At 54.4% G+C, this 27,050-nt stretch overlaps 1 protein-coding gene across 1 annotated transcript in view; it reads right to left on the bottom strand.

Annotated features, from left to right (window-relative positions):
• FCHO1 (FCH and mu domain containing endocytic adaptor 1) overlaps positions 1 to 27,050 on the bottom strand; it is a 275,051-nt gene that overhangs the window by 206,164 nt on the left and 41,837 nt on the right. Inside the window, exon 2 of the mRNA XM_086946797.1 lies at positions 10,293 to 10,371. The gene's annotated coding sequence lies outside the window, so the exon portion shown is untranslated. The remainder of the gene's footprint in view (positions 1 to 10,292; positions 10,372 to 27,050) is intronic.

The raw sequence follows: 27,050 nt of genomic DNA, 5'->3' as shown, positions 1-27,050 counted from the left end.
GAGGGTGAGTGAGGGTGAGGGGTTGAGGGTGAGGGTGAGTGAGGGTGAGGGGTTGAGGGTGAGGGGCTGAGGGTGAGTGAGGGTGAGGGGTTGAGGGTGAGTGAGGGTGAGTGAGGGTGAGGGGTTGAGGGTGAGTGAGGGTGAGGAGTTGAGGGTGAGTGAGGGTGAGGGGTTGAGGGTGAGTGAGGGTGAGGGTGAGGGTGAGGGGTTGAGGGTGAGTGAGGGTTTGAGGGTGAGTGAGGGTGAGGTGTTGAGGGTGAGTGAGGGTGAGGGTGGGTGAGCGTGAGGGAGGGGTTGAGGGTGAGGTGTTGAGGGTGAGTGAGGGTGTGGGTGAGGGGTTGAGGGTGAGGGGTTGAGGGTGAGTGAGGGTGGGTGAGGGGTTGAGGGTGAGTGAGGGTGAGGTGTTGAGGGTGAGTGAGGGTGAGTGAGGGTGAGGGTGAGGTGTTGAGGGTGAGTGAGGGTGAGTGAGGGTGAGTGAGGGTGAGGGGTTGAGGGTGAGTGAGGGTGAGGGTGAGGGTGAGTGAGGGGTTGAGGGTGAGTGAGGGTGAGGGGTTGAGGGTGAGGGGCTGAGGGTGAGTGAGGGTGAGGGGTTGAGGGTGAGTGAGGGTGAGGGGTTGAGGGTGAGTGAGGGTGAGGGGTTGAGGGTGAGTGAGGGTGAGAGGTTGAGGGTGAGGGGTTGAGGGTGATAGAGGATGAGTGAGAGTGAGGGTGAGTGAGGGGTTGAGGGTGAGGGGTTGAGGGTGAGTGAGGGTGAGGGGTTGAGGGTGAGTGAGGGTGAGGTGTTGAGGGTGAGGGTGGGTGAGCGTGAGGGTGAGCGTGGGGGTGAGTGAGGTGTTGAGGGTGAGGAGTTGAGGGTGAGTGAGGGTGAGGGGTTGAGGGTGAGTGAGGGTGAGGGGTTGAGGGTGAGTGAGGGTGAGGGGTTGAGGGTGAGTGAGGGTGAGGTGTTGAGGGTGAGTGAGGGTGAGGGTGGGTGAGCGTGAGGGAGGGGTTGAGGGTGAGGTGTTGAGGGTGAGTGAGGGTGTGGGTGAGGGGTTGAGGGTGAGTGAGGGTGAGGGGTTGAGGGTGAGTGAGGGTGTGACCATATCCATTCCAGACACTGATAATTAATTGGCGACAAAAGTTATTATTTGACGTGGCATATCTTAATTGCTAGGTTTTTTAATTACTAGTTGATGTTTAATTTTTGTAATCATTTTTTTAAGTATGCACCTCTTAAAAAATAAATAAAAATATTGCTTGTTATGTATTTCCATTTGTAGACCTAGAATAGTTATGGTGCATTGTATGTAGCTTTAAAAAATAAAAATGTAGACTGCTCAATGTATTTCCGTGAATAGATGCAGGTTGCCTCTTTCTGTCAAATAATATCCCTTGTTCAACTTACTATAGTGGCGCGGCATACTATGAAGCAGAGGAGGACTGACTGTCAGAGCCTTGCTCTTTCCTCTCTTGCCAACAGGGCTACTCCAGAATAAGACCACGAAAACCATAATTTGTGAAACATGGCCATTTGACTCGCAGCCCGGTCAGTGGAGGGGCTCCGCTTTCTGATCCGTAGAGGCTGATGCGCAGTCACTTTCTTGAAGAGGAAATGGGGAATAAAAACTTTACTTTTGCAGTGATGTCGATGAACCTGGCTTGATGTCACACTGCTGCATTGTGCTGATTTTCTAAGTAAAAACATGCATAGTGAGGAGCACTAATACGGGTTTGAGATGGTGGAAGAGCTGCTTATCTCTTATGGAGATAGATTATCTGGGGGGAGGAAGGGCTCCTAATGGGAAGTGTAGACAGGGAGAAATTGAGAAAAAAAAGCTGAGCAGGGAGGGTGTTATTGCGGCTATCTGTTTGCCCGAGGGGAGGAGAAATGCAGGCCTGAGGCAGAGCACACGGTGAGAAGCTTGTGGGAGGGGGGCTGGGCTGCCTTTGATCTGGTAATGCGAGGCAGGCAGGCAGGGGGCTGGTGGCATTGTGCACGCGCTTTTTAGGGCTTGCGCTTGCGCAATGACCTAAAAAGCACATGCACTTGAAGAAATCGCCAGTGGAATCGCCAGTGGTGGATCAACACTGGATAAGCCGTAATAGAGCTTCGCCAGCGATGCGCAGAAGCGCATCAGCAGGCGAGCCCTAAAAACGCCGTTTCTTGAATTTCACCAGTGGTTGTATACAAGTCGAATATGAAGTACAGCCATCAAACAAGCATTTACAGTGCAATGGTCTCGGCATTCGTAAAGTTATATTTATTGGAATTGCTCATGACATTATTTGTATTTATGTTTTTGTTTTTAAAACATATAAATAAATGGCATTGTCATTTACAATGCCAATAGCTTAATCTCTTACAAATGCGAAACCTATTGCATTTGCAGCCACACACAGAGCCACACACACAAAGCCACCCACACACACACACACACACACAGAGCCACCCACAAACACAGAGCCACCCACACATACAGAGCCACCCACACACAGAGCCACCCACACACACAGAGCCACCCACACACACACAGAGCCACCCACACACACTCAGAGCCGCCCTCAGAGTCATTCACATAGAGCCACCCACACACACAGAGCCACCCTCACACAGACCCACCTACACACACACAGAGCCATCCTCACACAGACCCACCTACAAAAATATCTACCCACACAAAGCCCAACACACACACACAGCCCAACACACACACACACAGACAGAGCCACACACAGACACAGACAGAGCCACACACAGACAGAGCCACAGACACAGACAGAGCCACACATAGACACAGACAGAGCCACACATAGACACAGACAGAGCCACACACACACACAACAGAGCCACACACACACACACAGACAGAGACACACAGAGCCCCACACACACACAGACTGCAGCAGTGATGGTGAGGAGAGAGTGCAGCAGTGAAGGGACGGGCCAGTGGGGCAGAGGATAGAGTGCAGCAGTGAAGGGACGGGACAGGGAGAGGCTGAGGAGAGAGTGAAACAGTGAAGGGACTGTGCAGGAAGGGGCTGAGGGTAGAGTGCAGCAGTGAAGGGACGGGCCAGTGGGTCTGAGGAGTGAGTGCAGCAGTGAAGGGACGGGACAGGGAGAGGCTGAGGAGAGAGTGAAACAGTGAAGGGATGGTGCAGTGAGAGACTGAGGAGAGGGTGCAGTGAGAGGCTGAGGAGCGAGTGTAGCAGTGAAGGGATGGTGCAGCATTTGCAATGCAACAGGTCTCACATTTAGGCAAGTTTGAGCTATTGACATTGCAACTAACAATGCCTTTTTTTTGTTTTCGTTTTTAAACCATAAATTAAAGGCATTGTCATTTACAATGCCAATAGCCTAAACTTTCATAAATGAGAGACCTATTGCATTGGAAATGCTCCAGGGCTCATAGGCATGTTCTGAGTGGAGGACAAAAGGAACAGTTTTAAAGAAAATTAGCAGAGGTTTGGAAGACGCATTATGTTTGCCGCCTCCAATGAGGTTATCTATATCAGGAGGAGGAGTAATGAAGCGTGTAAAAATCAGATGAGAAATATTTACTTAGCGCCTTGACGTACTTTCCTACATTTTCATGAGCAAAAAATGAACTTAAACTGAAAACATGTAATGGACGCAATACTGTGCACCGACCATTGTCTGCATTAGTGCAAAGCTGTGTCAAGGGGCGTGGCAAATTGTGGTGTAGCAAGCGCAGTGGCACCAAGTTCCAGTATAACATGGGGCCCATTGCACCACAATTATTGGTGATTTAACTAGCCAACACGTTTATTCGAGTGGTCCACTTTGCATGCTTCACTAGGGTCTAAGGAATCCTTGGTACGCCACTGGCCCTGGCAACAATACCTCAACCACAGTTATACTAACGGAGCACTGCAATGGCTGCCAACTACCCTAAACGGCACGCGGCTAGTAATGGTAGTCTCAAGCCAAACAACGAACATTGAAAAAAGCACCACATCATCAGCCCTCATTAAATGTAACGAAGTATGCGGCCCTGGTTAAGCACAGCAATTGAGATGTAGATACAGAAACAAAGACATTCTCTCTTGCTGTGTTCTTCCCTCAGAGCTGCTGCTTTCCGAGCATGTGATGGTTCCCACAAAGGACCCGTAATTAAGCACGACAGACGAGGACCTCAGCTTCTGCCAAACAGTTCAGAAGCAGAACACTGACTGATAGAAATGGCCGAGATTCATGTGTGTCACCAAAACGCCACTTTGTTTGCTAGTTTGTGTATGGAGAGGAAAACGTTTAAAACGTGCGCCTCTACCACACAAAAGTAAAGAAAAAGCACGCCTTTTGTTTCCTCTTTCAAAGATTCCTTTCATGCCTGCATTTTAGTTATTAAGAGACTTCGGGTGGGCTTCCTGCCACAGGGGTGATGCAAGAGAATACTTGCCTGTCCGTGTACGTGTGTGTGTTGGAGAGGTGCGAGGGCTTGCACTCCAAGCAAAGGCGCCGCTTCACAGACTCATTATCACGCGAAAGCCTGATATAATCTAAGGCTAAACAGCTGCAGTAACCCAAACCACGGAGAAAGGAATGAATATTGCTAGCAGACTGCCACACTGGGAGTCAAGCGACGGTAAAGACTACTCACACTCCGTCTCCCTTACCGAAGCGGCAATGAAATACAACACCCCATGAAAGAACACAATATTAAACTTCATGTAGATGCCACCTGTGATTCTACCAACTTGATTTACGCCCTCAAATGCCCATGTGGCAAACTATATATATAGGGAAGACTGAACGCAAAATCAAAACCCGACTAAATGAGCACAAGTCTAACATTAGACTTAAAACTGAAAAATCCAACATCGCCTCTCACTTTATGGAAGCACGCCATACCATCGCCCAATTAAAATTCATAGTCCTAGAGATTGTGCCCAAGAGAGAAGGCATAGACAATACCAAACTGTTATTGAAGAGAGAACTCGAATGGATTTACCTTCTGCAAACTCTTAAGCCCCATGGGCTCAATGATCGTACAGAATTTAGCTGCTACCTGTAATATCACCATATTGTACTATTCAGCTGCCTCACCTTCCTCCTTATTTCAGTGTCATTTACACGTTGTTACCTTTGTTTACCTGTTTATCTTTCTGTGTACGCAGTATTCCCCTAATATCACACGTTTTCCCTGTAGTATCCACCACTCCAAAATGGCCCCCGTAATATCTGGGCGCTAGTCCGTCATCACTGTCCATGTAATCATTAAGCAGGTTGTCTCACACGCGTTTGAGACAGCGAATGGATGACCGACCGATAACGTCTCAGGACGCCACGCGTAACTTTGAAGTAAGATTTTGATAAACTTAGGTTTAGATATTTATATTTTGATCGTTTCACTGGCGATAACATTCCCATCACATACCCCATCCTTCACCGTAGCTCCGCGCACTAGTTACCTACTTCATTAGCCCACACACCATAGCACCTTAATAGACCCCCGACCTTCTTAGTTGCGATATATTCCCTCACCGTCGCCCCTCTCTGCTTCCTCCTCAGCTCTCCGTGACCAAGGGCACTTAAGCCCGAAATGCATTGGAGGTTAATGTTCAAACGTTAACGGATTACAACATTTGTCATCTTCTGATATGCTGTTAAATATCGAATTTAATTATCCTTAATTGGACCACATGCTTATAACAATGGAAATGAAATAAACAAAGACTTATAAACGAAAGCAGAAGCACTTTTTCGTGATCTATATTGGTGTGCCTCACCAGGGGATGTAGTTGCGGGGCTCCGCATACACAACCACATTTATAATCTAAGGCTAAACAGCTGCAGTAACCCAAACCACGGAGAAAGGAATGAATATTGCTAGCAGACTGCCACACTGGGAGTCAAGCGACGGTAAAGACTACTCACACTCCGTCTCCCTTACCGAAGCGAACTCGCACTGAATATGCGTCAGTGGGGTTAGTCGCAAGGAAAACTAGTTTCAGCCCCCCTCGTAGCAAGGAGGGGCTTTCCCCAGCTGCTAGAGTTCTCCTGAGTAAGCATTTTTTCTCGAGATCAGGAGGGCGGCCCGTGTTTAATTTCACCAAGAGCTCTTTTCGTGAGGGCGCCGCCTTGCACTAGTGCACTCTGGTGCACTGACCGCCCTCACCACCGCGAGCATCGGCTGACAGAGCAGCATTGATGAAGCTCAGAGACGGACCGAACCTTTCAAAGGATGAGAATGTCATGTTTCTACATGTTCCAGGCGAGGAGCTCACAGAAGCTATGTTCCCCCATTTAGAAGGGATTTCAGCCATACTCGCTCGCCGCATTAACGCTAGTTAAGGGAATAGTTACGAGCACGGTATCCTAGATTAACAACTGGTCTAAGACACGCTCTTCCGAGCTGGATGGGTAGAACAAGGAAACAAGACGATCCTCACCTGCAGACAAAAAAAAATGTCGGCCGCAAGCTTCTGAATTTTTCGGAATTGGGGGCGTGTTTTGCTGTCCTGAGTGATGGACGACTTCACAAGCTAAAGAACAGCAAAACTTACGCCCCCAAATCCGAAAAAGACAGGGCTAAATTGGAGTGACGCATCTCTCCTCCAATGGCTGGCCTCCGTTTAGGAAGCCAGCCAATGGAGGAGAGACTAAAAGAGAGGCGGGATAAAGCAGCCACTCTAAACCACAATAATTCTCCGGACTTCCGGACAAGCCCTACGGTCCCTCGACCTAATAAAAAGCAAGCAAACGAGAGTGACAAGGAAGACAACCAATAGGAAGCAAAGAGCCGACTGTAAGACCCTGTAAGATTTAGTATGGTCCGCAAGAGGTCTTTCAACAACAGGCAGCCAAAGCCTACCTCTAGGTTAAACTTTATAGCACAGAGCCTCATCACCCACCGCCACAAACACAATTAACATAGACAGTACTGTAGTAGTGACTCGTCAGGTGGCCTTCTTTTAGTTTCCCATTCTGTCTACACAGAGTCTCACTGCCCCAGCACTCCTGCGGCGCTCTCTTTCCTCTATTTGTGTCTCACTTGAGGGAGAGTACAATACAGACAAGGCGTGTTTCTAAAAATACAGAAAAGAAATAGTCCCGGGGCGAGCCCGGAACCCTGAACATGATAGCATAATACAGTGATGGGTCAAAGAAATGTAAATGCCGCCTGCAAAGTTTAGAATTTCGCCACCTGCAGAAAATGCAGAGTTTTCTAAATAAACTTCACAAAATGTATCGTACAAAATTATTTCCCAAAATGGGGCTTTCACAGGAATTTCGTCCCACGAAATACTATATCTGTAGAATATTTTTCTTGCACTTAAAGTCTGCAACATTCGCAATCATTAGCTAAGTGGAGAAAAAGACCAACTAAAATTAGTAAATAAGAAAAGTTAGCAACACCAGCCTTACTTGCAATGCCTGTAGGAACATGCAGGCATGGACTTAGGATGCTAAACGTTTAACAGTCTAGCACTGACAAGACAGACTACAGGCAGATGACACTAAAGCAGATCCAATTCCGAGTTTTCTCAAATCTTTGATAGTGGCCGAAGAGTACAGTCAATTATGGAGTCAAAACTGGAGGCTTAATGAATTCGTTTCAGAAATTCTCAGCCAAGGTCTGATTCCAGTTTTGCTCGGCCTCATTTTGCAAATCGTCCTGCTGTTCCTTCTTTTGTGGACTGTCAACCTTAGTGGCCGTTTTCAATAGATGCTGCTTGGGGGTGTTATTGGGTTATGTTTTTTCTGTAGTGTTTCCTTCCACTCCCTGCAGCGGAGATCACTTCTACTTCTGTTGGTTTAGGTTTCTGACAAGGGTGCGCACTGGGCAAGTTGTATTTTTCATCTTTTGGTGTAACCGCAAGCCCAAAGACAGGAAGGGTAAGGTGGTGGAAGGAAGAGACATGAGGTTGAATCAAGACTAAGCAGCCTCGATATTCATGAGATAAGAGACATGAAGTGTAGGGAGATGGAAGGGAGAGGCATGAGGTGGAATCAAGCCCAGACAGCCTCGATATTCATGAGATAAGAGACATGAAGTGTAGGGAGATGGAAGGGAGAGGCATGAGGTGGAATCAAGCCCAGGCAGCCTCGATATTCATGAGATAAGAGACATGAAGTGTAGGGAGATGGAAGGGAGAGGCATGAGGTGGAATCAAGCCCAGGCAGCCTCGGTATTCATGAGATAAGATACATGAAGTGTAGGGAGATGGAAGGGAGAGGCATGAGGTGGAATCAAGCCCAGGCAGCCTTGGTATTTCAACATTTACATGGCCGCTGTTCAACAGTTACATGGCTCCGCTCGCACACGTCGCCCGACAGCACGACCTCAGCATAATCTTCTACGCCGACGACACTCAGCTGATCCTCTCCCTCACCAAAGACCCCATCACAGCCAAAGCCAACCTCCACGAAGGAATGAAGGCCGCCGCCGACTGGATGAAGACCAGCCATCTGAAGCTGAACTCGGACAAGACGGAGGTCCTCATCCTCGGCTCCAACCCTTCAGCCTGGGACGAATCCTGGTGGCCGACAGCACTGGGGGCAGCCCCGACACCCACCGACCACGCACGCAACCTGTGAATCATCCTCGACTCAACGCTCTCAATGACCAAGCAAGTCAACGCCGTCTCCTCCTCCTGCTTCAACACCCTCCACATGCTCCGCAAGATCTACAGATGGATCCCGACAGATACAAGAAAGACAGTCACCCAGGCCCTCATCAGCAGCAGACTCCTACGGAAACGCCCTCTATGACTACAACGCATCCAAAACGCCTCGGCGCGACTGATCCTCAATGTACCACGCCACGCCCACATCACCCCCCACCTGAGACACCTGCACTGGCTCCCTGTCAACAAGAGGATATCCTTCAAGCTCCTCACCCACGCACACAAGGCACTCCACAAGACCGACCCAGCCTACCTAAACAGATGGCTCTCCTACATCCCCAACCTCCAGCTACCCTCCGCCGACCTCTCACTCGCCACCTTCCTGCACATCCGAAGAACAACCACCGGTGGGAGATCCTTCTCCCACCGAACCGCCAAGACATGGAACACCCTCCCACTGAGCCTACGACAGAGCCAAGACCTGCTGACCTTCAGGAGGATACTCAAGACCTGGCTGTTCGATCAGTAGCGCTCCCCTCCCCCCCAGCGCCTTGAGACCCTCGCGGGTATGTAGTGCGCTTTACAAATGATTGATTGGTATTTGTGAGATAAGAGACATGAAGTGGCGGGGTGGAAGAAAGAGGCATAAGGTGGAATCAAGACTTAGAAGTCTTGGTGCGGGCATAATTCCATGTGCACCAGGTATGGCCAGAGAGCGGCCATCTTGTTTGTGCCATATTTAAAGTGTTGGCCATTTAGCAGCACTCTCTCCACAGCAGCTTCAGACATTCCTGCCAGCTGGCTTGTGCAGTTCTGTTCAGAGCGAGAACAGATCTTCTGGAAAAAGATCCCCCCCAGAGTCAAACCTCACATGACTTACAGACTGTGGTAATAAATCTATAAACGAACACTCCCATTTAAACCGCCTCTTGCTAATAATGGCCTTTTTGTGAATTTTTAGAACGCTGGAGATGCACTGGCAAATACTGGATTTTAAAAAACTGCATACTTCAACCAAGGGCTGTCCGACCTGCCAACCCCAGGACTTCCATCTTTAGAGACGTCAGTGCAAGGGCCATGACGAGGGAAGGCAGGTCTCGTGGTGGAGAGTCCATTTCACGCACGATCACCTCCATGTTTAATGTGTAGCGCAGTGGAGTGATCATCCTAGTTTGCATCCACGGAGCTTGACACAGTCACTCATAAGTAACAGAACAATAGCAGAGCTGGTTTCAGCACCCCCAACACACACTCCCTTCAACCAATGAGCTTGTAAGTTCTGCAGGGACTAGGACACTACTCTCCTAAGGACCAACTAAAAAAGTAGTGCTCGAGCAGCGAAAAGTTCTCCAGACCCCGCTCTGCCGCAAACGGCTTCTTCTTTGGGTGGAACGCAGATACCCTGAGTAGCAGTAATAACAAGGGGACACGTTGCAGCGCCTTAAAGCCAGACCCATTGAAGTATTAAGGGGCAACAGTGGTTGCGAGTTATGCAAACCTGTTGGAAGTTGCAACAGGTTTCCACACACATGGTTAACAACTGGCCTTCACTCCATGAGGCCAGACAGGCCTAATGCTAACTAGAGCTTGTGCGTCTCATTGTTGGCGATGGGGTGTTGCGAATAGAAAGTTGAGACTCCCAGTTCAATGCACACAAGGAGCCAGTTCCCTGGCAGATGCACCCCGCATGTCCCACTCTTTGTCACAGTCCCTGCGACACTCACCTCGAGATGTTCACCACAGACGTGTCTACTTGTCATCCTCGATACACAGAGGGGGGAGTGTGCATTGCGACGGCGGACACTGAAATATAAGAACGATACAAGTGAGAAATTCACCATCCCCATGTCACACAGCCTCTCGCCTCACCCACGTCCCCCCCGCACCCCCACCATCATCTAGTCTGAAAGCTTCAGGGATATTCATTCTCCAGGGAAACTTTCGGGATTCAATATCCTGAATTTTTTTTCTCCAAATATTTGATTGTATTTGGAAAAAACAAAATAAAAACTAGGTAGACGGCGATACAGAAATTACAGCAATTTAATTTATACAAAGTTAATAGGCTAAAAAGCGTCACATGACAGAAAGTACTTCTAATAGGATGATAATGGAAGATTATTATTATATGAAAATGACCATGTACAAGGTACTGCACCCAGCAACCCCAATTTTAAACCACTTTTTGCAGTTATTTAACAAATGAACAACTACAGGGAAAATGGAAGCTTGTGTTTTAAAGGTGAACATGTTGTTGTGTGGAAAGTAGTCACAACTGAGACAGAACCCCGTCGATATGAACCCACTGTGGACATTTCCAAGCAAGATCAGTCACACCCCTTCCAGGTCCCTGCTGGTTTAGTTCTCTGTCAGACCTGTTGTTTCCAAGACATCAGACATATCTGGAGGGGGCTTTGGAGTACCCCTTCATCATGATTGGATGGTTTTGGTGTCCGTCCCACTACCTTGCTATTGATTCGCTGGCATTCGTCCCCATTCTTCTGTTTGCATTTTATTTTCAGTGTTTTCATTGGATGATGCATTCTTCTACTACGGACACTAGACCTGGCACTGGATGTCCGATATTATTTTCACTCCGCTCTCTTTAGTCCAGAGTGCCACTTATTTTTTTAAACTCCATCCCTTTTCCAAGCTCCACCCAGCGTCCACCTGCCCCCTAAAGGCCTCTTCGGCTTCCAGGTGAGCGGCCGGAGGCCAGCCTGAACTGTTTTGTCAACTATTGCAAGATGGACACCTACACAAGCGAATGCACTGTGGGCATTCATGAACGCAATTACTCATATTTTTATGAAATCCCATTCACAGATAAAACAGCATCTGCGTTGTCCTTCTCTGAATGAAGCCTGTGTTCAGAGGTGCCCACTGTGGATGTTTGCATATCCCTGGATTAACCATCTCTGAGTGCATTTCATTATATTTCACCACTCTCCATTCAAAGATGGCCACCTTGGATGCAGGTGCGCCCATGCGCGTCTCAGTGCATTTTCTAAAATGTGACGAGACCCCATTCAAACATGGCTACTGTGGATGTGCATTCTTTTGCAAGGTTATCTAGTATTTCAAAAGTTTGGGAGAAGCAATAGGTTTACTGGCGAGACGTCCTGGCTTCTTTACCAATGGCCTTACTTGTGTAACTTCAGCACAAAGTAAACAGTGACTACACTGGCCAGCCTTGTTCTGGTGGTCCCTGGTTCTATGTGGTGATAAGGGAATTCACCATGGTCACTCTCGTTGAGCCTGTGAACACCTCAGCCAAGATGACTCCATCTGAGCATCACTTGTGAGTGTTTAAGGCACGCCTGCGCAGGTACTGCTGAACCTGCCCTACGTGTGAGGGAAGCTTGCACTGCCTCAGCAGCATGTGAGTGCTTAAGGCACGCCTGCGCTGGTACTGCTGAACCTGCCCTGCGTGTGAGGGAAGCTTGCGCTGCCTCGGCAGCATGTGAGTGTTTAAGGCACGCCTGCGCTGGTACTGCTGAACCTGCCCTGCATGTGAGGGAAGCTTGCGCTGCCTCAGCAGCATGTGAGTGCTTAAGGCACGCCTGCGCTGGTACTGCTGACCCTGCCCTGCGTGTGAGGGAAGCTTGCGCTGCCTCAGCAGCACATGAGTGTTTAAGGCACGCATGCGCTGGTACTGCTGAACCTGCCTTGCGTGTGAGGGAAGCTTGCGCTGCCTCAGCAGCACGTGAGTGTTTAAGGCACGCCTGCGCTGGTACTGCTGAACCTGCCCTGCGTGTGAGGGAAGCTTGCGCTGCCTCAGCAGCATGTGAGTGTTTAGGGCACGCCTGCGCTGGTACTGCTGAACCTGCCCTGCGTGTGAGGGAAGCTTGCGCTGCCTCAGCAGCATGTGAGTGCTTAAGGCACGCCTGCGCTGGTACTGCTGAACCTGCCCTGCGTGTGAGGGAAGCTTGCGCTTGAGTGTTTAAGGCACGCCTGCACTGGTACTGCTGAACCTGCCCTGCGTGTGAGGGAAGCTTGCGCTGCCTCAGCAGCATGTGAGTGTTTAGGGCACGCCTGCGCTGGTACTGCTGAACCTGCCCTGCGTGTGAGGGAAGCTTGCGCTGCCTCAGCAGCATGTGAGTGCTTAAGGCACGCCTGCGCTGGTACTGCTGAACCTGCCCTGCGTGTGAGGGAAGCTTGCACTGCCTCAGCAGCATGTGAGTGCTTAAGGCACGCCTGCGCTGGTACTGCTGACCCTGCCCTGCGTGTGAGGGAAGCTTGCGCTGCCTCAGCAGCATGCGAGTGTTGAAGGCACGCCTGCGCTGGTACTGCTGAACCTGCTGTGCGTGTGAGGAAAGCTTGCGCTGCCTCAGCAGCACGTGAGTGTTTAAGGCACGCCTGCGCTGGTACTGCTGACCCTGCCCTGCGTGTGAGGGAAGCTTGCGCTGCCTCAGCAGCATGTGAGTGTTTAAGGCACGCCTGCGCTGGTACTGCTGAACCTGCCCTGCGTGTGAGGGAAGCTTGCGCTGCCTCAGCAGCACGTGAGTGTTTAAGGCACGCCTGCGCTGGTACTGCTGAACCTGCCCTGCGTGTGAGGGAAGCTTGCCCTGCCTCAGCAGCATGTGAGTGTTTAAGGCACGCCTGCGCTGGTACTGCTGACCCTGCCCTGCGTGTGAGGGAAGCTTGCGCTGCCTCAGCAGCATGTGAGTGTTTAAGGCACGCCTGCGCTGGTACTGCTGAACCTGCCCTGCGTGTGAGGGAAGCTTGCGCTGCCTCAGCAGCACGTGAGTGCTTAAGGCACGCCTGCGCTGGTACTGCTGAACCTGCCCTGCATGTGAGGGAAGCTTGCGCTGCCTCAGCAGCATGTGAGTGCTTAAGGCACGCCTGCGCTGGTACTGCTGAACCTGCCCTGCATGTGAGGGAAGCTTGCGCTGCCTCAGCAGCACGTGAGTGTTTAAGGCACGCCTGCGCTGGTACTGCTGAACCTGCCTTGCGTGTGAGGGAAGCTTGCGCTGCCTCAGTAGCACGTGAGTGTTTAAGGCACGCCTGCGCTGGTACTGCTGAACCTGCCCTGCGTGTGAGGGAAGCTTGCGCTGCCTCAGCATGTGAGTGCTTAAGGCACGCCTGCGCTGGTACTGCTGAACCTGCCCTGCGTGTGAGGGAAGCTTGCACTGCCTCAGCAGCATGTGAGTGTTTAGGGCACGCCTGCGCTGGTACTGCTGAACCTGCCCTGCGTGTGAGGGAAGCTTGCGCTGCCTCAGCATGTGAGTGCTTAAGGCACGCCTGCACTGGTACTGCTGATCCTGCCCTGCGTGTGAGGCACGCCTGCGCTGCCTCAGCAGCATGTGAGTGTTGAAGGCACGCCTGCGCTGGTACTGCTGACCATGCCCTGCGTGTGAGGAAAGCTTGCGCTGCCTCAGCGGCACGTGAGTTTTTAAGGCACGCCTGCACTGGTACTGCTGAACCTGCTGTGCGTGTGAGGGAAGCTTGCGCTGCCCCAGCAGCAAGTGAGTGTTTAAGGCACGCCTGCGCTGGTACTGCTGACCCTGCCCTGCGTGTGAGGGAAGCTTGCGCTGCCTCAGCGGCACATGAGTGTTTAAGGCACGCCTGCGCTGGTACTGCTGAACCTGCCCTGCGTGTGAGGGAAGCTTGCGCTGCCTCGGCAGCATGGGAGTGTTTAAGGCACGCCTGAGCTGGTACTGCTGACCCTGCCCTGCGTGTGAGGGAAGCTTGCGCTTGAGTGTTTAAGGCACGCCTGCACTGGTACTGCTGAACCTGCCCTGCGTGTGAGGGAAGCTTGCGCTGCCTCAGCAGCATGTGAGTGTTTAAGGCACGCCTGCGCTGGTACTGCTGAACCTGCCCTGCGTGTGAGGGAAGCTTGCGCTGCCTCAGCGGCACGTGAGTGTTTAAGGCACGCCTGCGCTGGTACTGCTGACCCTGCCCTGCGTGTGAGGGAAGCTTGCGCTGCCTCAGCAGCACGCGAGTGTTTAAGGCACGCCTGAGCTGGTACTGCTGAACCTGCCCTGCATGCGAGGGAAGCTTGCGCTGCCTCCGCAGCACGCGAGTGTTTAAGGCACGCCTGCACTGGTACTGCTGAACCTGCCGTGCATGTGAGGGAAGCTTGCGCTTGAGTGTTTAAGGCACGCCTGCGCTGGTACTACTGAACCTGCCCTGCGTGTGAGGGAAGCTTGCGCTGCCTCAGCAGCACGTGAGTGTTTAAGGCACGCCTGCGCTGGTGCTGCTGACCCTGCCCTGCGTGTGAGGGAAGCTTGCGCTGCCTCAGCAGCATGTGAGTGTTTAAGGCACGCCTGAGCTGGTACTGCTGAACCTGCCCTGCATGCGAGGGAAGCTTGCGCTGCCTCCGCAGCACGCGAGTGTTTAAGGCACGCCTGCGCTGGTACTGCTGACCCTGCCCTGCGTGTGAGGGAAGCTTGCGCTGCCTCAGCAGCACGTGAGTGTTTAAGGCACGCCTGCACTGGTACTGCTGAACCTGCCCTGCATGTGAGGGAAGCTTGCGCTGCCTCCGCAGCACGTGAGTGTTTAAGGCACGCCTGCGCTGGTACTGCTGAACCTGCCCTGCGTGTGAGGGAAGCTTGCGCTGCCTCCGCAGCACGTGAGTGTTTAAGGCACGCCTGCGCTGGTACTGCTGAACCTGCCTTGCGTGTGAGGGAAGCTTGCGCTGCCTCAGCAGCACGTGAGTGTTTAAGGCACGCCTGCGCTGGTACTGCTGAACCTGCCCTGCGTGTGAGGGAAGCTTGCGCTGCCTCAGCAGCACGTGAGTGTTTAAGGCACGCCTGCACTGGTACTGCTGAACCTGCCGTGCATGTGAGGGAAGCTTGCGCTTGAGTGTTTAAGGCACGCCTGCGCTGGTACTGCTGAACCTGCCCTGCGTGTGAGGGAAGCTTGCGCTGCCTCAGCAGCACATGAGTGTTTAAGGCACGCCTGCGCTGGTACTGCTGAACCTGCCCTGCGTGTGAGGGAAGCTTGCGCTGCCTCAGCAGCATGTGAGTGTTTAAGGCACGCCTGCACTGGTACTGCTGAACCTGCCGTGCATGTGAGGGAAGCTTGCGCTTGAGTGTTTAAGGCACGCCTGCGCTGGTACTGCTGAACCTGCCCTGCGTGTGAGGGAAGCTTGCGCTGCCTCAGCAGCACATGAGTGTTTAAGGCTCGCCTGCGCTGGTACTGCTGAACCTGCTGTGCGTGTGAGGGAAGCTTGCGCTGCCTCGGCAGCATGGGAGTGTTTAAGGCACGCCTGCGCTGGTACTGCTGAACCTGCCCTGCGTGTGAGGGAAGCTTGCGCTTGAGTGTTTAAGGCACGCCTGCGCTGGTACTGCTGAACCTGCCCTGCGTGTGAGGGAAGCTTGCGCTGCCTCAGCAGCACATGAGTGTTTAAGGCTCGCCTGCGCTGGTACTGCTGAACCTGCTGTGCGTGTGAGGGAAGCTTGCGCTGCCTCGGCAGCATGGGAGTGTTTAAGGCACGCCTGCGCTGGTACTGCTGAACCTGCCCTGCGTGTGAGGGAAGCTTGCGCTTGAGTGTTTAAGGCACGCCTGCGCTGGTACTGCTGAACCTGCCCTGCGTGTGAGGGAAGCTTGCGCTGCCTCAGCAGCACATGAGTGTTTAAGGCTCGCCTGCGCTGGTACTGCTGAACCTGCCCTGCGTGTGAGGGAAGCTTGCGCTTGAGTGTTTAAGGCACGCCTGCGCTGGTACTGCTGAACCTGCCCTGCGTGTGAGGGAAGCTTGCGCTGCCTCAGCAGCACGTGAGTGCTTAAGGCACGCCTGCGCTGGTACTGCTGAACCTGCCCTGCATGTGAGGGAAGCTTGCGCTGCCTCAGCAGCATGTGAGTGCTTAAGGCACGCCTGCGCTGGTACTGCTGAACCTGCCCTGCATGTGAGGGAAGCTTGCGCTGCCTCAGCAGCACGTGAGTGTTTAAGGCACGCCTGCGCTGGTACTGCTGAACCTGCCTTGCGTGTGAGGGAAGCTTGCGCTGCCTCAGTAGCACGTGAGTGTTTAAGGCACGCCTGCGCTGGTACTGCTGAACCTGCCCTGCGTGTGAGGGAAGCTTGCACTGCCTCAGCATGTGAGTGCTTAAGGCACGCCTGCGCTGGTACTGCTGAACCTGCCCTGCGTGTGAGGGAAGCTTGCACTGCCTCAGCAGCATGTGAGTGTTTAGGGCACGCCTGCGCTGGTACTGCTGAACCTGCCCTGCGTGTGAGGGAAGCTTGCGCTGCCTCAGCATGTGAGTGCTTAAGGCACGCCTGCACTGGTACTGCTGATCCTGCCCTGCGTGTGAGGCACGCCTGCGCTGCCTCAGCAGCATGTGAGTGTTGAAGGCACGCCTGCGCTGGTACTGCTGACCATGCCCTGCGTGTGAGGAAAGCTTGCGCTGCCTCAGCGGCACGTGAGTTTTTAAGGCACGCCTGCACTGGTACTGCTGAACCTGCTGTGCGTGTGAGGGAAGCTTGCGCTGCCCCAGCAGCAAGTGAGTGTTTAAGGCACGCCTGCGCTGGTACTGCTGACCCTGCCCTGCGTGTGAGGGAAGCTTGCGCTGCCTCAGCGGCACATGAGTGTTTAAGGCACGCCTGCGCTGGTACTGCTGAACCTGCCCTGCGTGTGAGGGAAGCTTGCGCTGCCTCGGCAGCATGGGAGTGTTTAAGGCACGCCTGAGCTGGTACTGCTGACCCTGCCCTGCGTGTGAGGGAAGCTTGCGCTTGAGTGTTTAAGGCACGCCTGCACTGGTACTGCTGAACCTGCCCTGCGTGTGAGGGAAGCTTGCGCTGCCTCAGCAGCATGTGAGTGTTTAAGGCACGCCTGCGCTGGTACTGCTGAACCTGCCCTGCGTGTGAGGGAAGCTTGCGCTGCCTCAGCGGCACGTGAGTGTTTAAGGCACGCCTGCGCTGGTACTGCTGACCCTGCCCTGCGTGTGAGGGAAGCTTGCGCTGCCTCAGCAGCACGCGAGTGTTTAAGGCACGCCTGAGCTGGTACTGCTGAACCTGCCCTGCATGCGAGGGAAGCTTGCGCTGCCTCCGCAGCACGCGAGTGTTTAAGGCACGCCTGCACTGGTACTGCTGAACCTGCCGTGCATGTGAGGGAAGCTTGCGCTTGAGTGTTTAAGGCACGCCTGCGCTGGTACTACTGAACCTGCCCTGCGTGTGAGGGAAGCTTGCGCTGCCTCAGCAGCACGTGAGTGTTTAAGGCACGCCTGCACTGGTACTGCTGAACCTGCCCTGCATGTGAGGGAAGCTTGCGCTGCCTCCGCAGCACGTGAGTGTTTAAGGCACGCCTGCGCTGGTACTGCTGAACCTGCCCTGCGTGTGAGGGAAGCTTGCGCTGCCTCCGCAGCACGTGAGTGTTTAAGGCACGCCTGCGCTGGTACTGCTGAACCTGCCTTGCGTGTGAGGGAAGCTTGCGCTGCCTCAGCAGCACGTGAGTGTTTAAGGCACGCCTGCGCTGGTACTGCTGAACCTGCCCTGCGTGTGAGGGAAGCTTGCGCTGCCTCAGCAGCACGTGAGTGTTTAAGGCACGCCTGCACTGGTACTGCTGAACCTGCCGTGCATGTGAGGGAAGCTTGCGCTTGAGTGTTTAAGGCACGCCTGCGCTGGTACTGCTGAACCTGCCCTGCGTGTGAGGGAAGCTTGCGCTGCCTCAGCAGCACATGAGTGTTTAAGGCACGCCTGCGCTGGTACTGCTGAACCTGCCCTGCGTGTGAGGGAAGCTTGCGCTGCCTCAGCAGCATGTGAGTGTTTAAGGCACGCCTGCACTGGTACTGCTGAACCTGCCGTGCATGTGAGGGAAGCTTGCGCTTGAGTGTTTAAGGCACGCCTGCGCTGGTACTGCTGAACCTGCCCTGCGTGTGAGGGAAGCTTGCGCTGCCTCAGCAGCACATGAGTGTTTAAGGCTCGCCTGCGCTGGTACTGCTGAACCTGCTGTGCGTGTGAGGGAAGCTTGCGCTGCCTCGGCAGCATGGGAGTGTTTAAGGCACGCCTGCGCTGGTACTGCTGAACCTGCCCTGCGTGTGAGGGAAGCTTGCGCTTGAGTGTTTAAGGCACGCCTGCGCTGGTACTGCTGAACCTGCCCTGCGTGTGAGGGAAGCTTGCGCTGCCTCAGCAGCACATGAGTGTTTAAGGCTCGCCTGCGCTGGTACTGCTGAACCTGCTGTGCGTGTGAGGGAAGCTTGCGCTGCCTCGGCAGCATGGGAGTGTTTAAGGCACGCCTGCGCTGGTACTGCTGACCCTGCCCTGCGTGTGAGGGAAGCTTGCGCTGCCTCAGCAGCACATGAGTGTTTAAGGCACGCCTGCGCTGGTACTGCTGAACCTGCCCTGCGTGTGAGGGAAGCTTGCGCTGCCTCAGCAGCATGTGAGTGTTTAAGGCACACCTGCACTGGTACTGCTGAACCTGCCGTGCATGTGAGGGAAGCTTGCGCTTGAGTGTTTAAGGCACGCCTGCGCTGGTACTGCTGAACCTGCCCTGCGTGTGAGGGAAGCTTGCGCTGCCTCAGCAGCATGTGAGTGTTTAAGGCACGCCTGCGCTGGTACTGCTGAACCTGCCCTGCGTGTGAGGGAAGCTTGCGCTGCCTCAGCAGCATGTGAGTGTTTAAGGCACGCCTGCACTGGTACTGCTGAACCTGCTGTGCATGTGAGGGAAGCTTGCGCTTGAGTGTTTAAGGCACGCCTGCGCTGGTACTGCTGAACCTGCCCTGCGTGTGAGGGAAGCTTGCGCTGCCTCAGCAGCATGTGAGTGTTTAAGGCACGCCTGCGCTGGTACTGCTGAACCTGCCCTGCCTGTGAGGGAAGCTTGCGCTGCCTCAGCAGCACGTGAGTGTTTAAGGCACGCCTGCGCTGGTACTGCTGACCCTGCCCTGCGTGTGAGGGAAGCTTGCGCTGCCTCAGCAGCATGTGAGTGTTTAAGGCACGCCTGCGCTGGTACTGCTGAACCTGCCCTGCGTGTGAGGGAAGCTTGCGCTGCCTCAGCAGCATGTGAGTGTTTAAGGCACGCCTGCGCTGGTACTGCTGAACCTGCCCTGCGTGTGAGGGAAGCTTGCGCTGCCTCCGCAGCACGCGAGTGTTTAAGGCACGCCTGCGCTGGTACTGCTGACCCTGCCCTGCGTGTGAGGGAAGCTTGCGCTGCCTCAGCAGCACGTGAGTGTTTAAGGCACGCCTGCACTGGTACTGCTGAACCTGCCCTGCATGTGAGGGAAGCTTGCGCTGCCTCCGCAGCACGTGAGTGTTTAAGGCACGCCTGCGCTGGTACTGCTGAACCTGCCCTGCGTGTGAGGGAAGCTTGCGCTGCCTCCGCAGCACGTGAGTGTTTAAGGCACGCCTGCGCTGGTACTGCTGAACCTGCCTTGCGTGTGAGGGAAGCTTGCGCTGCCTCAGCAGCACGTGAGTGTTTAAGGCACGCCTGCGCTGGTACTGCTGAACCTGCCCTGCGTGTGAGGGAAGCTTGCGCTGCCTCAGCAGCACGTGAGTGTTTAAGGCACGCCTGCACTGGTACTGCTGAACCTGCCGTGCATGTGAGGGAAGCTTGCGCTTGAGTGTTTAAGGCACGCCTGCGCTGGTACTGCTGAACCTGCCCTGCGTGTGAGGGAAGCTTGCGCTGCCTCAGCAGCACATGAGTGTTTAAGGCACGCCTGCGCTGGTACTGCTGAACCTGCCCTGCGTGTGAGGGAAGCTTGCGCTGCCTCAGCAGCATGTGAGTGTTTAAGGCACGCCTGCACTGGTACTGCTGAACCTGCCGTGCATGTGAGGGAAGCTTGCGCTTGAGTGTTTAAGGCACGCCTGCGCTGGTACTGCTGAACCTGCCCTGTGTGTGAGGGAAGCTTGCGCTGCCTCAGCAGCACATGAGTGTTTAAGGCTCGCCTGCGCTGGTACTGCTGAACCTGCTGTGCGTGTGAGGGAAGCTTGCGCTGCCTCGGCAGCATGGGAGTGTTTAAGGCACGCCTGCGCTGGTACTGCTGAACCTGCCCTGCGTGTGAGGGAAGCTTGCGCTTGAGTGTTTAAGGCACGCCTGCGCTGGTACTGCTGAACCTGCCCTGCGTGTGAGGGAAGCTTGCGCTGCCTCAGCAGCACATGAGTGTTTAAGGCTCGCCTGCGCTGGTACTGCTGAACCTGCTGTGCGTGTGAGGGAAGCTTGCGCTGCCTCGGCAGCATGGGAGTGTTTAAGGCACGCCTGCGCTGGTACTGCTGACCCTGCCCTGCGTGTGAGGGAAGCTTGCGCTGCCTCAGCAGCACATGAGTGTTTAAGGCACGCCTGCGCTGGTACTGCTGAACCTGCCCTGCGTGTGAGGGAAGCTTGCGCTGCCTCAGCAGCACATGAGTGTTTAAGGCACGCCTGCACTGGTACTGCTGAACCTGCCGTGCATGTGAGGGAAGCTTGCGCTTGAGTGTTTAAGGCACGCCTGCGCTGGTACTGCTGAACCTGCCCTGCGTGTGAGGGAAGCTTGCGCTGCCTCAGCAGCACATGAGTGTTTAAGGCACGCCTGCGCTGGTACTGCTGAACCTGCCCTGCGTGTGAGGGAAGCTTGCGCTGCCTCAGCAGCACATGAGTGTTTAAGGCACGCCTGCGCTGGTACTGCTGAACCTGCCCTGCGTGTGAGGGAAGCTTGCGCTGCCTCAGCAGCATGTGAGTGTTTAAGGCACGCCTGCACTGGTACTGCTGAACCTGCCGTGCATGTGAGGGAAGCTTGAGTGTTTAAGGCACGCCTGCGCTGGTACTGCTGAACCTGCCCTGCGTGTGAGGGAAGCTTGCGCTGCCTCAGCAGCATGTGAGTGTTTAAGGCACGCCTGCGCTGGTACTGCTGAACCTGCCCTGCGTGTGAGGGAAGCTTGCGCTGCCTCAGCAGCATGTGAGTGTTTAAGGCACGCCTGCACTGGTACTGCTGAACCTGCTGTGCATGTGAGGGAAGCTTGCGCTGCCTCAGCAGCATGTGAGTGTTTAAGGCACGCCTGCACTGGTACTGCTGAACCTGCCGTGCATGTGAGGGAAGCTTGCGCTTGAGTGTTTAAGGCACGCCTGCGCTGGTACTGCTGAACCTGCCCTGCGTGTGAGGGAAGCTTGCGCTGCCTCAGCAGCATGTGAGTGTTTAAGGCACGCCTGCGCTGGTACTGCTGAACCTGCCCTGCGTGTGAGGGAAGCTTGCGCTGCCTCAGCAGCACGTGAGTGTTTAAGGCACGCCTGCGCTGGTACTGCTGACCCTGCCCTGCGTGTGAGGGAAGCTTGCGCTGCCTCAGCAGCATGTGAGTGTTTAAGGCACGCCTGCGCTGGTACTGCTGAACCTACCCTGCGTGTGAGGGAAGCTTGCGCTGCCTCAGCAGCACGTGAGTGTTTAAGGCACGCCTGCGCTGGTACTGCTGAACCTGCCCTGCGTGTGAGGGAAGCTTGCGCTGCCTCAGCAGCACGTGAGTGTTTAAGGCACGCCTGCGCTGGTACTGCTGACCCTGCCCTGCGTGTGAGGGAAGCTTGCGCTGCCTCAGCAGCATGTGAGTGTTTAAGGCACGCCTGCGCTGGTACTGCTGAACCTGCCCTGCGTGTGAGGGAAGCTTGCGCTGCCTCAGCAGCACGTGAGTGTTTAAGGCACGCCTGCACTGCTTGTGCTGCACATGGTCTGTGCCTGCAGTCCTTGGGATGCGCGTGATCTGTGCCTGCACTGCTTGTGCTGCATCGCTTTAGCGCCTGCACTGTTTGTGCTGCATGTTTTCTGTGCCTGCTCTGCTTGTGTGCCTGCTCTGCTAGAGCTGCACCTCTCCTGTGCCTGCAGCACGTGATCCTTGTGTGAATGTAGCGTGCTCTGCCCGCTCAGACTGTCACGGAGAGGGCCGGGCCCCCCGCTGCTCACCCCGGTTCACCCCGATGCCCTTTTCTTCGTAAGAGAGGAGTGCGGCGCCCCCTGGAGGGCACACGTGTCCGAGGCTCCCCTGGGTCCCAGCGCGTGCGAGAGCTGGCGAGACCGCCGTCCAAGTGTGAAATGTCTCGAAAGGGGCCGCGCCCTGCTCTATCTGTGCCCTCCAGCTCTGCGCGCTCATCTCCAGCGGCGCTCGCATCTGTCCCAGAGTTCAAGAGACGCCCTCTCAAACACACTCCACTTTCAGAGCCGCCCGAGACATTCCAGGGCTGGCCGCTGGCCAGGCTGCAGCCCCCCAGGCACCCGTCTGTGCCCGCCGGGCACCCCCTCGCCGCTGCGGGGCAGGGCCACCGGAATTATGCGGCAGGGAGGGCCAAAGTATGCGGCAGGGTTGAGTACCTTCGGTGGCAAGAAATTGCAAATTACGCAACACATTTTCTAATATTATAGCTTCATTACTTTGAACTTTTTACTCTGTCTGGGCCTTGGGTGCACCTGATTAGGTCTCCGAAGGCCCTCCATTGCGCAGCAAAGCGCATTGCTGCATTTTTAGTAGCTTTTGACCGTTTGAGCTAGAATTTTTTTGGTGTTAAAATCTGCAGATAATGCAGCAGATGATGGATTATGTGGCAAATGCGGCAAATCTATAACTATGCTAAATCGCATATGTCCAGTGGCTCTGGTGCCTGGTCAGACGCAGTCTCCAGCCCTCGTCCCGGGACCTGAGGACTCAGGTTAACGAGGGAATACTTGAACAAGCGATGCCGCCGACCGGGGGACTTCAGGAGCTGCAGACTGCTGCCAAGTCCCTCCTCTCTAGGCCTCGACTCCCCAGCGGTGAAGTCTTGCTCCTGCTGGGGGACTTAAGTTTTGCGACACAACTGCTCGGCTTTCCATAGAAAGTTCTAACTTTACAATGATGTTGATGGGATGCAGAGGGTCAGAGTTAAGCTCACTGGTATCGGGTGTAAATATACTCTGTGGCCCCAGCATCATTACCTGGGGCTGCCAGGCCGGCGACGGGGACTGGTTCGAGCATGTGAATCTATAAAATACGCCGGTGCTGGAGAAGCAGTTACATGTAACGCCTTCCATCCATCTGAGCGGTCATATGATCTGACGTCACAAGTACTCAGCAGGATGTACATATGTGATGCAGGGAACAGGAGTATGTTCAGTAGTCCACGTGACAGAGTCAGTGTTGGGATCTCCCAGAACAGTCGAGAAAAGTCTGGTCAATGGCCTGTTTCAGCCTCACCCGGGGTAGAGGTGCCAAGGGCAGCAGCAGTCAGGGGGCAAAGAGGAAGTAAACCGTCCTTGGGATACAGTCCACTTCCAAAGTAGGAATATCCCATGATGCCGAGCGCCTGTCCGTTTGAGGACATGCACTCTGATACAGTCCACTTCCAAAGTAGGAATATCCCATGATGCCGAGGGGCTGTCCGTTTGAGGACATGCACTCCGATACAGTCCACTTCCAAAGTAGGAATATCCCATGATGCCGAGCGGCTGTCCGTTTGAGGACATGCACTCTGTTCTATTCATCTGTGTGGTAAAACTGCATGTAGCTTTACAGTAAGATACATATCTGAGAGAATACTAGCCGCAGATTCCTTAACATAGAATTATGCCCAGGCGCGAGACTGGATCCGGAAATTTTTTGCCACAGCATCTCTGCGTGCCGGGGGCGGCACCACGTGACTCCGCCCTGACGACTTCCACGGACGTAACGGCAACGAGGTCACATAAGCCCCACCCAGGTGCGCTGATGTCAGTTCACTTCTTTTCCACGTGCAATGCGGATCCGGTTTGTGTTCCTTTGACCTGTTTTCAGGCTTTTTTTTAATGCTTTTGCGTTGAGGAACAGTGTGCGAATGCCTTCGCATTTCAAGATGTGTACTTCTTGTACACGTCGGATGTCGGCGACGGACCCTCACCCTATCTGTTTGTGGTGTTTGGGCAAGCACCATGATTCTACGGACTACAACGTTTGTCAGCATCTCAAGCCGAAGTCCCGGCGGGAGCGCCGGATGAAATTTCTTTCGGCCCGCTTGTCCAGATCGGTCTCGTCACTGTGTCCGTCCCCTACCTTCGAAGTTTCCAGAAACCGCAGGTTCCGACTGCAGCATTGTCCTTCACCAAGGCCCCAGGGGCGTCGCTCGCCCGCCAGTAAGTCTTACAGCTTATCACCAAGGCCCTGTCCTCGTTCGGCAGAGGGCGCGGGTTCCCCTCGGGACGTGCACCCTCGCCCGTTGCCACCCTATCCTGTTTCCTGGCATCAGGGCGACTAGGGCCCCAATGAAGGCCTACGCTATGGCTCTGCAGGCTTCTTTGGGCACCCCTCCTCTTCCTGAGACATCTGCGGATCCCTTGCCATGCCCGAGGCCTTCGCTGATTCACCTGCGGATTCGACCCCGGCGTCGACGAGTTCAGCTTCAGGTTTTGGAGATGTGGTGTTGTTGAGGTGCGGCCCTACGGGGTTCCCCTCTTCGAACCCACGACGTTTCTGCCTCGCCGCAAATCCCAGCGGCGGTCCTTGGGGTGTTACAGCAGGGCGCGGCTCTCAGGGTTTGTCCCGAATCCCCCTCGGTCCTCTGGGCAGGCAGCTACCCTACCGGAGGCCGAGCAGTCTTTCCGGCGCAGCGGCTTTCCTTCCCGTCCCTGGTGGCCCTGCGGGTGGTGGTCGGGCGCCACCCAGAGTCCCTCTAGGACCTCTACGCAGGCGGCTGCCATGCCAGAGGTCGAGTCGGCGCCTTTTCGACGCCATTCATTAGCCGCTCCGGCTCCGCCCCATTCTCCTAGGATGCACGTGGTGGTGGAGGTCGACTCGGCGCCCCGGATGGCCACTCCGGCGCAGATCGAGGCGCACTGGTGCCTATGGTGGACTCCACAGCGCCGTCCTGGCGTTGGGTTGTATCCTCTTCACCGGAGACTGGACGCCGCGTCGTTGCTTTTTCCCCGGCATCTTCCAGGGATGGCTCTTCGCAGTCTCCGCAGCCACAACCCCCGGACCCTCTCTTCCACAACTCGCTGTTGGTTGACCCGCAGGCTTCTCCGCCTTTTCCGGAGGCCCCTCGGGCCCCCCACTCGTCTGTGTATCTTCCATCTTACAGAGGCTGGCCGTTTCTCACTCCAGCTGGACTCGGGGATGGACGGCTGTGTTTACAGCCGTCGCCCACAGAGAAATTACTCTCTCCCCCACTACGCCATATGGAGGCAAGTGTAGCCTTTGTCCGGCCCATTTCCATGGCCGCTGGCATTTTGCAAGTGGGCAACCCGGTCACCCTATTCCCAACGGACCATTTGTTGGAGACCATTTGTTGGAAGTTCTCCACCAGGGCTCTGTTGGAAAGAAGCCGTTTCTTCCATTTGAAGCTTCGCTCCACAACTCTCTTCTAGGGGCGCCCTGCCACGGGAGATCCAGTGCCTCAGCTGCTCCTCCACTGCCACTGTCCTGCTCAGCACGATCCAGTCTGCCTTGCTTTCCACCCTGCTACCCAGGGCCCTCTCCTGCAGACCGCTTTTCCTTCCTTGCCTTCAGTGTTGATCCCTCCATCACGAGAGGCCCGGTGGTTGGATTCCTGGGGGCGTGACATCACCGCTTCCACTAGTGCTGCTTTGCAAGCACTCAATGTGTTGGCCAGGGCTACCTCCAGCCTATGGGATTCCACTGGGTCTTTTCTGTCTCGCTCCTTACATGAAGGTGTCTTCGCTGATCTGCAGCACCATGTGCTGGATGGTCGAGAGTTAGCTGCAATTATTCTCTGTTCGGCCTTGAATGTTTCTGATTCTCTCGGCAGCACTATGGCAAATTCTGTGGCTCTCCGCCGCCATGCTTGGTTGCAGGATGGCATTTTTCTGGAGAATATTAGGGACATCTTGTTGACCTGCCTTTTGATGGGGTTCTTTTGTTTAACACCCACGCGGACTCCGCCATTCAACGGCTCCTTGCAAGGCTCCGTCCCCCTCTGTAAGCTTTGACTTGTTGGTCCTCAGGTGCTTTCTGGGAGGAGTTATCCACCTTTATCTTTGGGCTTGGTGTTTAGGTTGGCCCGTCTGTGTGTTCTGTGTGGCTTGAAATGCCTTCTGGGTCCTTAAGTTGGCCCCTCTGTACTGTTGCCTGCTGGTACAGCCCGTTGGCTTTTTTGGTGTGTTTTTTTGGGCTGTTAGTGAAGCTGTATAGGTCCTCAGATTGGGCCATCTGTGTATTTTTTGGCTGATTGGTAAGCAGTCTGTGGTACTAACCGCAGGTCCCTTATGTTCTTGTCCTCTGCTGCGGGGTTTTTCCTTAAGAGGTGTTCCCCATGTTTTGTTTGGGACATATTATACCCTAGGAGGGGTACTTGTAGCTATTGTGTAGCTCTGTCCTAAGCTGGGAGGGTATGGACACCGTTTCGGGTTCCTCGCCTTTCCTGGCATCACTGTATGCTGCTTGGTGCGGTCTCTTTTTTCTTCTGTCTTAGCGCAGCTTGCGCTGCTACAGGTTCTGTCCTCTCAGTATCAGCTATATCGCCAGACCGACTTTGGCATGCTGCCTATGGCGTTGTGTCATGGTGTTTCCAACCTTGTGGTCCGGCGTTTCGGCCTGGTCCTCTGCCTTGTGTTCCAGGGGGGCTAGGATACTCCTAGTATTCTCCAGTATTCTGGTTGACGGCTTAAGTCAATCCTATGTATTTCTCCTC

The sequence above is a fragment of the Lissotriton vulgaris genome, chromosome 12 (genome assembly GCF_964263255.1).
Source record: "Lissotriton vulgaris chromosome 12, aLisVul1.2, whole genome shotgun sequence".
Lineage (NCBI taxonomy): Eukaryota > Metazoa > Chordata > Amphibia > Caudata > Salamandridae > Lissotriton > Lissotriton vulgaris.
The sequence above is the reverse complement of the archived record's forward strand: the minus strand, read 5'-3'. Positions and strand labels throughout refer to the sequence as shown.